This window comes from Boleophthalmus pectinirostris, unplaced genomic scaffold (genome assembly GCF_026225935.1).
Source record: "Boleophthalmus pectinirostris isolate CB_2022bp ecotype Guang Dong unplaced genomic scaffold, ASM2622593v1 HiC_scaffold_16, whole genome shotgun sequence".
In the NCBI taxonomy this organism is placed as follows: Eukaryota; Metazoa; Chordata; class Actinopteri; order Gobiiformes; family Gobiidae; genus Boleophthalmus; species Boleophthalmus pectinirostris.
The window spans coordinates 4,311,368-4,324,818 of NW_026571095.1; the positions used below are offsets into that span (position 1 = coordinate 4,311,368).

The following is a 13,451-nucleotide window of genomic DNA, read 5'->3' on the forward strand; positions in this document are numbered from 1 at the left end:
GTCTGGGTACAAGAATTAAACAAGTGAAACAATTTAAGTATGACTCATAGTCACAGCTGCCCTGGGACAGATTCACTGAAGAGAGGCTGCCGATCTGCACCATCACCCCTCTGTCCACCACCAACACACCTCACATTCATATTAATCAATGTGGGTGAAGTGTCTTGCCCAAGGACACAGTCTCAGTGTGTCTCGTGTCCATCACAGTGAGGACAATCTTCTGAATAAACATGACGTGTGTAAAGTTTCACTGAGGTGAACATTTACTGCAGCTACAAGTCAATAAATTTTATATAAATGGATTTTATGTCTGTTTATAAAACCTGATAAGAAGAAAGGCTCATTTGTTATCTAATATTAATATGATTTTTTATTTTGTGTTTTTTATCTTCACCATATGTCGGTTCAAAAATGACATCATTAAAAATAAGTAAATAAGAGAATAAATATTGAAAATGTTTAAGTTAAATGGTGAAAAATATAAACGTGTAAATAAATACAGGCTTTTACACATGAATGCATACATTTTGGGGATAAACTGCTAAAATATGCTTATTTGTAATTTTTATATTAATTTATAGATTTTTACTTTTATTTATGTGTGCATATTTATTTTGTATTATTATTATTATTATTATTATTATTATTATTATTATATGATCATGAGCTCTGTCTCATGACCAAAAGGACAAGATCGTGGATACAAGCGGTCGAAATGAGTTTCCTCTGCAGGGTGGCTGGGTGCTCTCTTAGAGACAGGGTGAGGAGCTCAGTCACACAGGAGGAGCTCGGAGTAGAGCCGCTGCTCCTCCACATCAAGAGGAGCCAGTTGAGGTGGCTCGGGCATCTGTTCCTGATGCCTCCAGGGCGCCTCCCTTGAAAGGTGTTCTGAGCATGTCCCACTGGGAGGAGGCCCCGGGGAAGTCCCAGGACACGCTGGAGGGATTATGTCTCTGGGCTGGACTGGGAACGCCTCAGGGGTCCACCCTGGAGGAGCTGGAGGAAGTGTCTGGGGTGAGGGAAGTCTGGGAGTCCCTGCTTAGACTGGTGCCCCCACGACCCAGCCCCAGATAAGAAGAAAATGGACGGATGGATTATTATTATATTATTTATTTACACATTTTATATTTTTTTTGCATTTATTTTTTCTAATTTATTCATTACCCCCGCCAAGGAGGTTATGTTTTTGCCGGCGTTTGTCTGTTTGTTTGTCTGTTAGCAACATAACTCAAAAAGTTATGGACCGATTTTGTTTGTACATATTTTTTTTTCTATATTTTAATTTTTATTTATTTAGATTAAAAAATGATTTATGTCCACTTAAAAAAAAAATAAAAAATGTGTAAATGTCCTTAATAGTAATGATCTGGTTTTAGACCTGGTTTAGTCCTAGTGTAAACCTGTAATAATCCGGCTCTAAAATGGTTTTGTCCTAGTGTAAACCTGTAATAATCCGGCTTTAAAATGGTTTAGTCCTAGTGTAAACCTGTAATAGTCCAGTTTTAAAATGGTTTAGTCCTAGTCTAAACCTGTAATAATCCGGTTTTAAAATAATTTAGTCCTAGTGTAAACCTGTAATAATATGGTTTTAAAATGGTTTAGTCCTAGTCTAAACCTGTAATAGTCTGGTTTAGACCTGGTTTACTTGATGTTACATCTGGAGACTCACTGGTCGACATAATTTTTTTTAAAGTCAGGTATTTTCAAAAGTCAGACACAAAAATGAGAAAAAGTAAATCATATCTGACATAATTTTATATTATCGACGTAAAGTTTTTGCCACTTGTAGACTTACTCACAGTGGGAAGAGCATCCGAAACTTTTACATTTAGTATTGAGTTATTAAAAAATATGACTAAAATAGGGGAAAGTGCATGATAGTTACTCAAGTAAATGTAACAGAGTAAATGTAACTGAGCAGACCTCCCCCCACGTTCCTCTTCCATCTTTTTCCTCGTTAAAACCTTTTATTTACGTCTGGACCGAGCATCTTTCCTTCGTTTGGATCTCTCAACCAATCAGAATCCAGTTCCCCCACGGCGCAGCAGCCCGGACACACCCACCTCTCTCTCTCTCGTGGATAAAACTCTTCACTGCGGAGTCGTCTGCCGCACTCATCCTTCTATTCTCTCCATTCACGACTACCTTCTCCGTTATTTCTTCCACAAACCGTAAGTACAACGTTATAATCTCATTTTACGCACGACTTTTACGCATTTGGCACGTCTAAACCGCGCGCTCCTGCTTGTGTCTTTTAAAAACATTGCATGCATATTCATCTTAAATGTGTTTAACAGGACTTGCAGGTTTGTTTGCAAGCTGTAGCGCTGTGTTTGTGGAAATTATAACGCTCTCTCGTGAAGTGAAGTTTGCTTTTCTGACGCCCGGTTGCTGAGATTTTCCGCAATGGACAGCGGGTCATAAAAAAAGGTCCATAGTCCCACGGAGCAGTGAAGCGGTGGAAAAAGTCTGTGTTTTGTCGCGATGTTATGAAAGTTTGCACGAGAGTTTTGGGTCTAGGAAGTAGAGCGTGCGATTATGTAATAGTTGGCACGGATCGGTGAACGGGAAAGCCCAGTTAGTGTAGAATAGGTTGGCACGATGATTTACGGTGTACAAAAGTGAAGTAACTCTATGGAAGATAATTTATTTTATCAGATTTTACGACTGAATTTCTCACTTTGAATTTTTAATCCGTAAAAAGATGTTTGAATTATTTTTATTTTGAATTTTAGTTGCTGAAATTTGAAGTATATTTTTTCAATGTTTCAAAAAAAAAAAAAAAAAAAAAAAAATCACCTTTTAAATATTCAGCACAGATATTTCCACGCCCTCAAATTCAAAAGTCAAAATTCAGATTGTAAAATTGTAAATTGTAAAAAATCTCCAGAAAAGTTACGCAATGCATCTTTAAATTACAAGCAGTTATGTGCAAACCTTCATTACATTTCATTACGCTTTTCTATGTAATTCTGCACTACGTAACTTTTCTAGTGGAGGGTTGTGGTGCTGTAGGGTATTAAACATGGCAACAAGACATCAGACCAAGTTGCAGGTCAGATCTGTGGCGATGCAATCCTGCTTATTGTAATAATGTGTGATGTTCTGGGTATTTTTGAGCAATAAAAACAACTGCGATGGAATTAAAGGTTGTATGGAGGATTTGTTTTTAGTTTCAAATTGTCAGTGAAAGTTTAAAATACCATTACAGAGACGCAGCAGCCTTGTAATTATGATGACAAAAAAAAAAAAGAATGAAAATCCATCAACTGTGGACGTAGTGAGGCCAGATAAACATCAGCCAATAGACAATGAGGCTCCCTCTTTATCTATTGGCTGTTAGGTTGTCAATCAAATTCCTTACATTTCTAGTGTAACTGACTCGCGGCGCGCGGGGATTACGTGGAGGAGGAAGGTGGTGTCACGCATGTACAACATTTGAAAAAGGACTGTGGCTGTATTTCTTTTCCCTTAAAAAATCCTCTATACAACCTTTAATGCAAGATCGATATGTTTTAAAGCCACACTATGGAACATTCCAGCCAAAGCAATGACTTCTACTGGATTAGATTAAATATACAACATTTTAGGATCATTATATGTGTAACAATCTTGCAGACATGCGCAGAAAAATGTATTTGTGTTAAGCCAGACAAATCTCAACTCAATGATGACTTTAATCTAAGCGTCTTTTTGTCTCCATGTGTTATATTATTATTAAGTCTCTTGCTTCTGGTGGGCTGTACATGGGCTAGATTTTAAGATCCATTATGTATATACAGATGTGAATATGGCACAACAGCATTATTTCATAGTTGGGTGAATATATACTATGCCTATATGCATCCAGATTAGGGATGGGCATGATTGGTCGATTAATCGATAATTGATCATTAAGAATTGTATCGATTACATTCATTTTAATCGACAAACTGAATGTAGGTTGCTGTATGTAGTGTGACCAAACAGGGTCTGTACATGTTTCTCTGCACTCAGAAGGAGCGAGACACAAACAGTGGGTCAGTCTGCAACGTACCGAAGCACAAATGTGTGTTTAACGATGACTTGTACAAGAAATTCCACGCTTTCCGTTGCGTTCGGAACAAGTGGGAGGAAATGTGCACAGTGTACAAAGCAGCACATATGTGTCTTTGTCCAGTGGGAAAAAACTTTGCCAGATGAGAGTCGCGCAATGTCGATGACGAGTCCCCACCTCCCTCCCCCCGTACGGTGTCCTGGTTTTGACAAACACAAATATGGTCACACTAACCTGTATTCCACTGAGTCATGTCTTTTAATCCAACAGAAATTGACCGCATCAGTGGACAAGAGCTGTAGTTTTATTTTAACTTAGTTTATGCAAATTAGTGATGCGGTTTTAAGTTTTGTTTCTGTGAGAGTTGCGCAAAACTGAATTAAACACATTATAATGTCAAACAGATTGCTGTGGCTCTAGAGTGGTTACGGCTTATACGTCATAAAGTTGAATTTATTTATGTAGATTAGTGCAGATAGTAATAATAATGATGATCATTTTAATGTGATTTCCTCATCACAAACAGACCTGAAGTTGTGTTTTGTTTCATTCATACATGTTTAACCTTACAAACACAAACCCTGCAGATTCAAGATGAGCTCTTCTCTACAGCAAAACACAAAACAGTCCAGTTCCACCTTGTGATTTCATGTGGTAATACAGGAAGTACTCCACTGTGTTTTAGATTCCATACACCTTCACTAAAATCATCTTGATAATTTCAACCTTGGAACTGCTGATCTTTACTAAACCAAAGGTAAAATTACATGACATAAGGTGGAAAAGAGCATTTTGAGATTTGGAGATGCAAACAGACCAATAATCAGTGTTGGGAAGGTGACTTTTAAAATGTATTCCCCTACAGATTACAGATTACACACCCCAAAATGTAGTTTGTAACGGAATCCATTAAATTACTTAAAGTGAGTAATGTAATCTGAATACTTTGGATTATTTGATTTGCTGTAGAGAAGCAAAGAAGAGGAAATCGTAACATAAGATGATTTGTTTGCTAAAAGAAAATAAAAAGCCCAGACTTTACTTAACTAAATAAAAAATATTATTGATAGTTTAGTCCTGTTTAGTCCTGGTTTAGTCCTGGTTTAATTCTGGTTTAATTCTGGTTTAGTTCTGGTTTAGTTCTGGTTTAGATCTGGTTTTAGTCCTGGTTTAGACCTGGTTTAGACCTGGTTTAGACCTGGTTTTAGACCTGGTTTTAGACCTGGTTTTAGACCTGGTTTAGATCTGGTTTAGATCTAGTTTAGCTCTAGTTTAGTCCGGGCTTAGTCTGGGCTTAGTTCTGGTTTAGTCCTGGTTTAGACCTGGTTTAGACCTGGTTTAGACCTAGTTTAGATCTAGTTTAGTCCGGGCTTAGTCCGGGCTTAGGCCTGGTTTAGGCCTGGTTTAGGCCTGGTTTAGGCCTGGTTTTAGACCTGGTTTTAGACCTAGTTTAGATCTAGTTTAGACCTAGTTTAGTCCGGGCTTAGTCCGGGCTTAGTCCGGGCTTAGTCCTGGTTTAGACCTGGTTTAGACCTGGTTTAGACCTGGTTTAGACCTGGTTTAGTTTCCAGCAATAAGTGGAATTACGGAGAAAAAGAAAAAAAAAGGGATATAGCCCAAAATGTGAAAACAGTAAAATACCGCCATGGAATCCATTTATTTCAACAAAGTAACTGTAATCCAATTACCACTCACTGAAACAGTAACTGTAACTGAATACAGTTACTCATAATTTGTACTCTGATTACGTAACTCCGGTACATGTAATCTATTACTCCAACACCGCCAATAATACAGGATTACTCAAACGTTTGAATGAAACAAAACACAACTCTGCTTATATTTTTGAGGAGGTAACAACATTATAACACGACTAAAGCTCACAAGAGTCAATGTTTGCGTAATACAGGATCCGTCAGTGGTAATGACAGAGGTAGGACACTGACACATGCACACACCCATTGCTCTCTCCACATGCTGTTTACTGAGCCATAAATGTAATAGTCCCACCATTATTCTTTATGACACTTATAGAAACGTCTCCATAAGAATAGTAGAAGTAAAAAGAAAAGCATTGCCGTGTTTATAATTTATTACGTTTGCGTTTTGATTCAGTGATATTGTTTGTGATTGTTCAAACCCCAGTTCTCCATTTGGAACTTCTTGTGGTTAAAACTAACATGTGGGTTTCTTAATGATTTACAACTTGAACCATGAAGTACAATGTTATAATTATGGCTATAAATGCGTTCTTGGTGACTTAATAATATATACCCTGCTGATTAGACAACTACAAAGGGGATGATACGTAAACGATTATGTATCTCTGTGTATCTGACCCAAACAGCACTCACGAGACTCCACCTACAGGGGAAGCTCATGCAAAAAAACAACTATTTATACAGAAAATTGTACTAAGAAACCGTGTATTTATAAAACGACAGATGACTCACTCATGCACTAACTTCTTGCCCACGTCAATCCTTATAATCCTAATAAAATGACTGCAGGCCTGTTATGAAAGATCATTTGTTTCATCACGTTTTGAGTTTTAAATATTGCAGAATTTGAATTACTTTTATTCTGAATGTCAGTTGGTGAAATTTTAAGTGTACAATTTCAAAGTGTTTAAAATTCAATATAAAAAACAACTTTTAACTATTCAGCACAAATATTTTCAAGTCCTCAAAGTCAGCAGTCAAAATTCAGAGTGGAAAAAATGTGCAGGAAAGAGCCAAGATGCCAAGGCCGAAGCAATCGAATCAATCTAAAGTGATCCGATCTAACTTAGTAACGAGCAGGAAATGGTGCAGTGAAGCGATCTGATTGGTCAGAATCAGCCTCATCAAAACCTCATCTCTTTGATTTGTTAAGTGTAAGCCCTGTCCACAGATGAGAACGGCCAATAGGAAACAGTGTCTGTCCTCATCACACACACAGGATCGATTGCTTCTGCCTTGGCGTCTTGGATCTTTGTTGTGAATTCTATGCTCTGAATTTTGATTGTTGAATTTGAGAGTTTGAAAATATATTTGCTGAATATTTTAAAAGGTGAAATTTTTATTCTGAATTTGAAACCTATTGAAAAGTATACTTGTGTTGAGTTAAAAAGTCTAAAGTGAGAAATTCAACAGCATTTAAAATTCAAAATGTGATGAAACAAATGATCTTCAATAACTACAGCCCTATAATACTACCTCACATATTTAGCTCACAGTAGTTTGTGTATCACTTCTGGTTTTGTTTTGATGCAGATAGATGTTAATTTTTTGCCTCGAATGTTCCACTTTATGGCGTTTTCCATAAGGTTATGTAACAGTTGTTTTTATTGCTAAAAATACACCTTGAAAAACATGTTCTTACTGTGAGCAAGCGTCATCTACTTGTCTCTGTTGAGGTGGAATATTCTGGCCTAAGCACTAACATCTCCATGAAGACAAGCAGATGGAAAAGTTACATAGTGTACTTTTAAATGCATTAGCTATAACATGCTAACTGCACACTTCCTGATTCTCATGCAAGAAAAAGCTTTATAATTAGATACAGACAGTACACAGCAGACTTAGGCCCCGTCCACACTAGTACGTATTGGAGTCGTTTTCGTTGTGGCTGCAGTGTTTGTCCACAATGATCTGATGGAAAACAGCTCCAGAGACGGAACGATGCCTCCAACTCCCACAAATTCATCTGAGTACAGATCTGATCCAGCACTGTGTGGACGCCTGAAAACACTGATACTCTGATGTAGATCTGTGCACCGTGAAGTAATTCACCTCCAAAACACTAAGAGGTGAGAATATATATTACACCACCTCCTCGTGTAGTCAATAAAGAGTTCTTTTTACTGATGGCTTGATTAATCTTTATTGTGGCTTGTACAATCTTGATACTTACAGGATGCCTTTGATGCCACCAACATCACCAACGCCACCGTCGAACTAAAATAATTAACATAAACAGTGTTGGGAAGGTTACTTTTAAAATGTATTCCCTTACAGATTACAGATTACATACACCAAAATGTAGTTTGTAACGTAATCCATTAAATTACTTAAAGTGAGTAATGTAATCTGAATACTTTGGATTACTTGATTTACTGTAGAGAAGCAAAGACGAGGAAATCTTCACATAAAATGTTTTGTCTGATAAAAGAAAATAAAAAGCCCAGACTTTACTAAACCAAATTAAAAATATTATTGATAGAAGACGAGGAGACACGGTCCACACGGCATGGTTTAGTCCGGTTAAATCCTGTTTTAGACCTGTTTTAGACTCGGTTTAGTCCTGGTTTAGACCTGGTTTTAGTCCTGGTTTGGACCTGGTTTTAGACCTGGTTTAGATTTGGTTTAGACCTGGTTTAGTCCTGGTTTAGTCCTGGTTTAGTCCTGGTTTAGTCCTGGTTTAGTCCTGGTTTAGTGTCCGGCAATGAGGGGAATTACGGAAAAAAAAAAAGAAAAAAAAAAGGATATAGCCCATACTATGAAAACAGGAAAATACCGCCGTGTAATCCATTTATTTCAACAAAGTAACTGTAATCCAATTACCACTCATTGAAACAGTAACTGTAACTGAATACAGTTACTCATAATTTGTACTCTGATTACGTAACACCGGTACATGTAATCTGTTACTCCCCAACACTGAACATAAATGACAATTACAAAAATATAATATAAAAGACACAAAATAAAGACATGAACAATTACGAAAAACATACCTCACTGGCTGACCCATATTTTGGATGTAGAATGACCTTTAACATAAGGTTATTCACTTTATTTGAACTTTAATTGACTTTTAGTTTGCAGACACGCCACATTACTGCTTTTCAACCAGGCGTGCGTCTCTATCAAGGGGTCCAGCGAAACTGAACAAAACAACTAGAGCCCGACCGATATGGATTTTGTTGTGGCCGATATGAAACCGATATAATGGGAGTTGGGGCTGCCGATAGCCGATATAATCGCCGATATATTTAGTGATGTAAAAATTCACTGTAAATCTTGAATTGATTAAAAAACTTAGGTTTGGCTCTAGTGAATTCTAAATTGGGTTTATTTAGGCAACATTTATTGTTATTTTGACTCTTTACATCATATTTACATACAGTAGATTGGCCTAATGGCATTTTTGCATCACATTCTAGCTACTGTTACTGTCACTGCTAGTGATGGGTATTCCAGTTTTTTTTTTTTTTTTTTTTTTTTGGAGAACCGGCTCGGCTCACTAAAGCAGCTGGCTCTTTCGGCTCCCAAGCGACTCTTGACATTGTTTTGTTGCAAGCAGGACTAAACCAGAACCGAACCAGGACTGAGTGTCGGGACTCGGTTTCTATCTTTCTTCTTCACTCGAGCCCAAGATTAGTCCTGGTTTATTCATTTTATGCTGAACAAATATGCACTTTTTTTTTATCCTATGCACACGCAGATTTCTGAAAGTTTCGTTTTCAGCCGCTGCTGCTGTCAAACTACAGGTCTACATGCGGCTTGAAGAGAAAAAGTGAGAAAAAGAGAAAACACGGCTCCCAATAAGAAACATGCTCCGGTTGTTCACTTCAAAGAGCCGGCTCTAAGAGCCGCTTCGATCGCGACCGACCCATAACTCCTAGCTAGTAAACTATCGCTATTAGCCTTTAACCGTAAAAACGTGCGCACCGCGGTAATTAAATATATGCATAAATGTGAATCATTCACACGTCTATTCACAGCTCATTTACATATCAATGCTGGTCCAGTAGTAAATATACGGCCAATATAATCACTTTACAATAGACCAATAGAAAACAGCCTGTTTATGTGCGGGAGCTACAGCAGCTAATCGCTAACAAAACCTAAACTAGCTTCAAAGTCGATGTATTTCCAACACTCACCGCTCACACAGGCTCCTCCTCACATCACAACCCTGCACTAATAAATGTCCTTTTAATCCAGACTCAAACCGATTGTCCGAAAAAGAATATAATCTCAGTGTTGCGCACCGCTGCGGGTGTAAACAAACACACGCGAGTGAAGTGACGTCACTCTGGTGGTGTGTTCAGGGACAGTACGGACACAGACACAGACAAATGACACCGCAGATAAATACTGATGCGGAGCCACATATTAGGACATTTATCTGTCTGTAAATTGGATTAAATGAACATAATGTAGAGAGTCTAAACTTTATAAAGAGGTATAACATGCCCACGTGAAATATCGGCCCATATCAGCAAGCATATCGGCCGATAGCCGATATGTCTCCAGGTGCCCATATTGGCCGATAATATCGGCCAGCTGATATATCGGTCGGGCTCTAAAAACAACAACAGTTCCTACCTGCTGACTACCAAAATAAAAGCCCAAATCTTCTCTTATATGCATATTACATATTATTCAAGAATTAAATAAAAAGTAAATCAAAATTATGGCAGTAAAAATATATGTCCTTTCATAAAACGTTTATATGTGTGTACGACCTGCAGACGTATAATCTCTGAAAAGTTTCACATGACAGAAACACAGAACAGACTCACCATCAGCAGAACACCCCTCTGTCACAGAAAGAACACTCAGATTCCACTTAGTCCGACAGAAACTGAACCACATCAGCGCACAATAGTGAACTGTCTTTTTGAGCTCAGTTTATGGAAATGATTCATGCGGTTTTAAATTTCACTTTTGTAAAATGTAAAAAAATATGCTCAAAGCTGTGTGGATAGGGAAGACCTGCGGACACAGAAACGACAAGTCTGGATACATATCACCAATACAGTGATACTGTGTTACACAGATTCATTTCAGTGTAAACAGTGTCTTATTTTGACCTCATGATTTTTCTTACAAAGTATATTGAAAATGTGTTGTTTAAATGCATTTTGTATTTTTTTTCCTGTGACTTTTCAGACCATGTTAAAACTTTGGTTGGTAGTTATCGTTGTGCAGTTGCGTCACCGTGGTACTGCTGAACATTCCAAAAGAAACAGAAAACGCACACCAAAATTCTTGTAGAGGTGTAAATGCAAGGAGCAGCCAGACACGTTACTTTGAAAATAAAAATAAAAAACTTTTGGACATCGGCCATCTGAGTGTGCTATGCATTTTTTCACTGCTGAACATTCCACCATAGAGATCCCTGTAGAACACCCCCAGATCCCTGTAGAACACCCCCAGATCACTGCAGAGTATGAGTTGATAATGGGCACACAAGTTTGCTGAAATACACAGACATAAGTGGGCACAGGCCTTTTAAATACGTGATGCTGACAGTGTTCCTCATATCAGATGCTTCAACTGCATTAAACCCTGCAGTCCGTCTCCGCTCTCTTTATCGATCGAGTTTTGCTGAGAGCCTGTGCTGTAACCTGATCTCCCTTTTGCCCGCTCAGCCGCTCTTGAGGCCCAGCTGAGTAAACCCGGGCCCGTGTCTGAGTGGCAGTAATAATAGAGCGTGAGCACGGTGACTTGACTGTGCGCCGCGTGGTTAGAGGGAGGCGGCGAATGACACACTGCGCTTCACAATAGGCAGGTGTGTGATAAACGATGAGACTAGTTATTAAAAATAGTTTGATTTATGTTGTGAGATAAACAGAGATGAAGGGAGCATTTAATTAGTGTAAGAGTGAAAGTATTCAAATAATTACTCAAGTAGAACGTGATTTATGATGGAGAGAGCCAACTCAAGTGTTTGTTTGTTTTGAACTTTTACAACTCAAGTTTCTGGATGTGATGTTTTTTTTGTAAAGTTATAATCAAATTAAATAAAAATAAGTAAGTATTTGAGAGATTTCAGCCATGTTATAATGTAGTTTCCTCTTTAAAAATAGACCTGGAGTTGTGTTTTGTTTCATTCACACGTTTACACCCTGCAGTTCTTCTCTTAAACAGAAAACACTCTGTTCCACCTTGTGATGTCATGAGGTAATACAAGAAGTGCTCCACTGTGTTTTTAAACTCCATACTCCTTGGCTAAGATCATTTGGATTATTTAAGGCCCGTCCACACTAGTGCTTATTCGAGTGGTTTTTGTTGTGGGTGCAGTGTTCGTCCACATTAATCCGACTGAAAACTGCTCCAGAGACGGAACGATCTGATTTCACCATCTCCCACGAATTGATCCGAGTTCATCTGAGATCTGATCCGGCATTGTGTGGATGCCTGAAACACTGATACTCTGATGTAGTTCTGCGCACAGCGAAGTAATTCACCGCCAAAACACTAAGAGACTAGAATATCTGTCCATTCATATAAACGTGTGTCTGTGTGTACGACCTGCAGACGTATAATCTCTGAAAAGTTTCACATGAACCATCTCCAACATGACAGAAACACAGAACAGACTCACCATCAGCAGAACACCCCTCTGTCACAGAAAGAACACTCAGATTCCACAGAGTCGTGTCCTTTAGTCTGACAGAAACTGAATCTCATCAGCGCACAATAGTGAACTGTTTTTTTTTTTTAGCTCAGTTTATGCAATTTAACCATGTGGTTTTAAGTTTAATTTCTGTAAAACGTAAACAAATATGCTCAAAGCTATGTGGACAGGGAAGACTTGTGGACACAGAAATGACTTGTCTGGACGCAAATCATTTCCGATACGGTGATTCGTTTCAGTGTAAACGTAGCCGAAGTCCTGGAATTTCCAGTCTCTACTGAACAAAAAGTAAAATGTAGCTGTTCACTTGAAAACTACCACTTCATGACATCACAAGTTGGAACAGAGCATTTTGACCTTTGGAGATGTAGACAGACTAATAATAAAGGATTATTCAAACATGCATGAATGAAACAAAACACAACTCCAGGTCTGTTTTTGATGAGGTGATAGAATTATAACATGTCTGAAAGTTCACAAGAGTCGATTTTGCTGAATTTTGGAGCTTTAAATTCTGGTGCAATCAGATAGAAAAATATCATGTAATACAAATACATAAATATGAATATACGATAATTATAGTTTCATTGTATAACTGTTTGATTGTTGATGTCATTGCTCTGCCTGGAATGTTCCACAGTGTGACATTAAACAGCTCTATTTTACATTTAATTTTAACTGCTCAAAAATACCTAGAAAAACAGACATTCTGACTGTGAGCATTCTGACTGTTGTCTCTCCACAGATCTGACCTGTAACTTGCTCTGGTTTGCTCTCCATGTACATAGAAAGGTTTAATGCCATACTGTGAAACATTCCAGACAAAGCAATAACATCTCAAGCATTTGACAGATCTTCCACCAGAAAAGTTCCACAATGCACTTTAAGTTTCATCTATTGGAGCCGATTCACCACACAAGGCTGGATATATTAATACCATAGTGCAATAAAACTTCACTCTTAAAAATACATTTGATTCAAAACTGAGTGATGTAAAAGTTATATGATTCAGATGATTAGATACAGGTCATGTCATCTCATCCTGCGTCAGATCTGATGTAAT

The 13,451-nt window shown here is 38.0% G+C and overlaps 1 protein-coding gene across 1 annotated transcript in view; it reads left to right on the forward strand.

The window, feature by feature from the left end:
• Positions 1-2,046: 2,046 nt before the first annotated feature.
• LOC110153342 (gelsolin-like) overlaps positions 2,047-13,451 on the forward strand; it is a 57,221-nt gene continuing 45,816 nt past the window's right edge. Inside the window, exon 1 of the mRNA XM_020917212.2 lies at positions 2,047-2,171. The gene's annotated coding sequence lies outside the window, so the exon portion shown is untranslated. The remainder of the gene's footprint in view (positions 2,172-13,451) is intronic.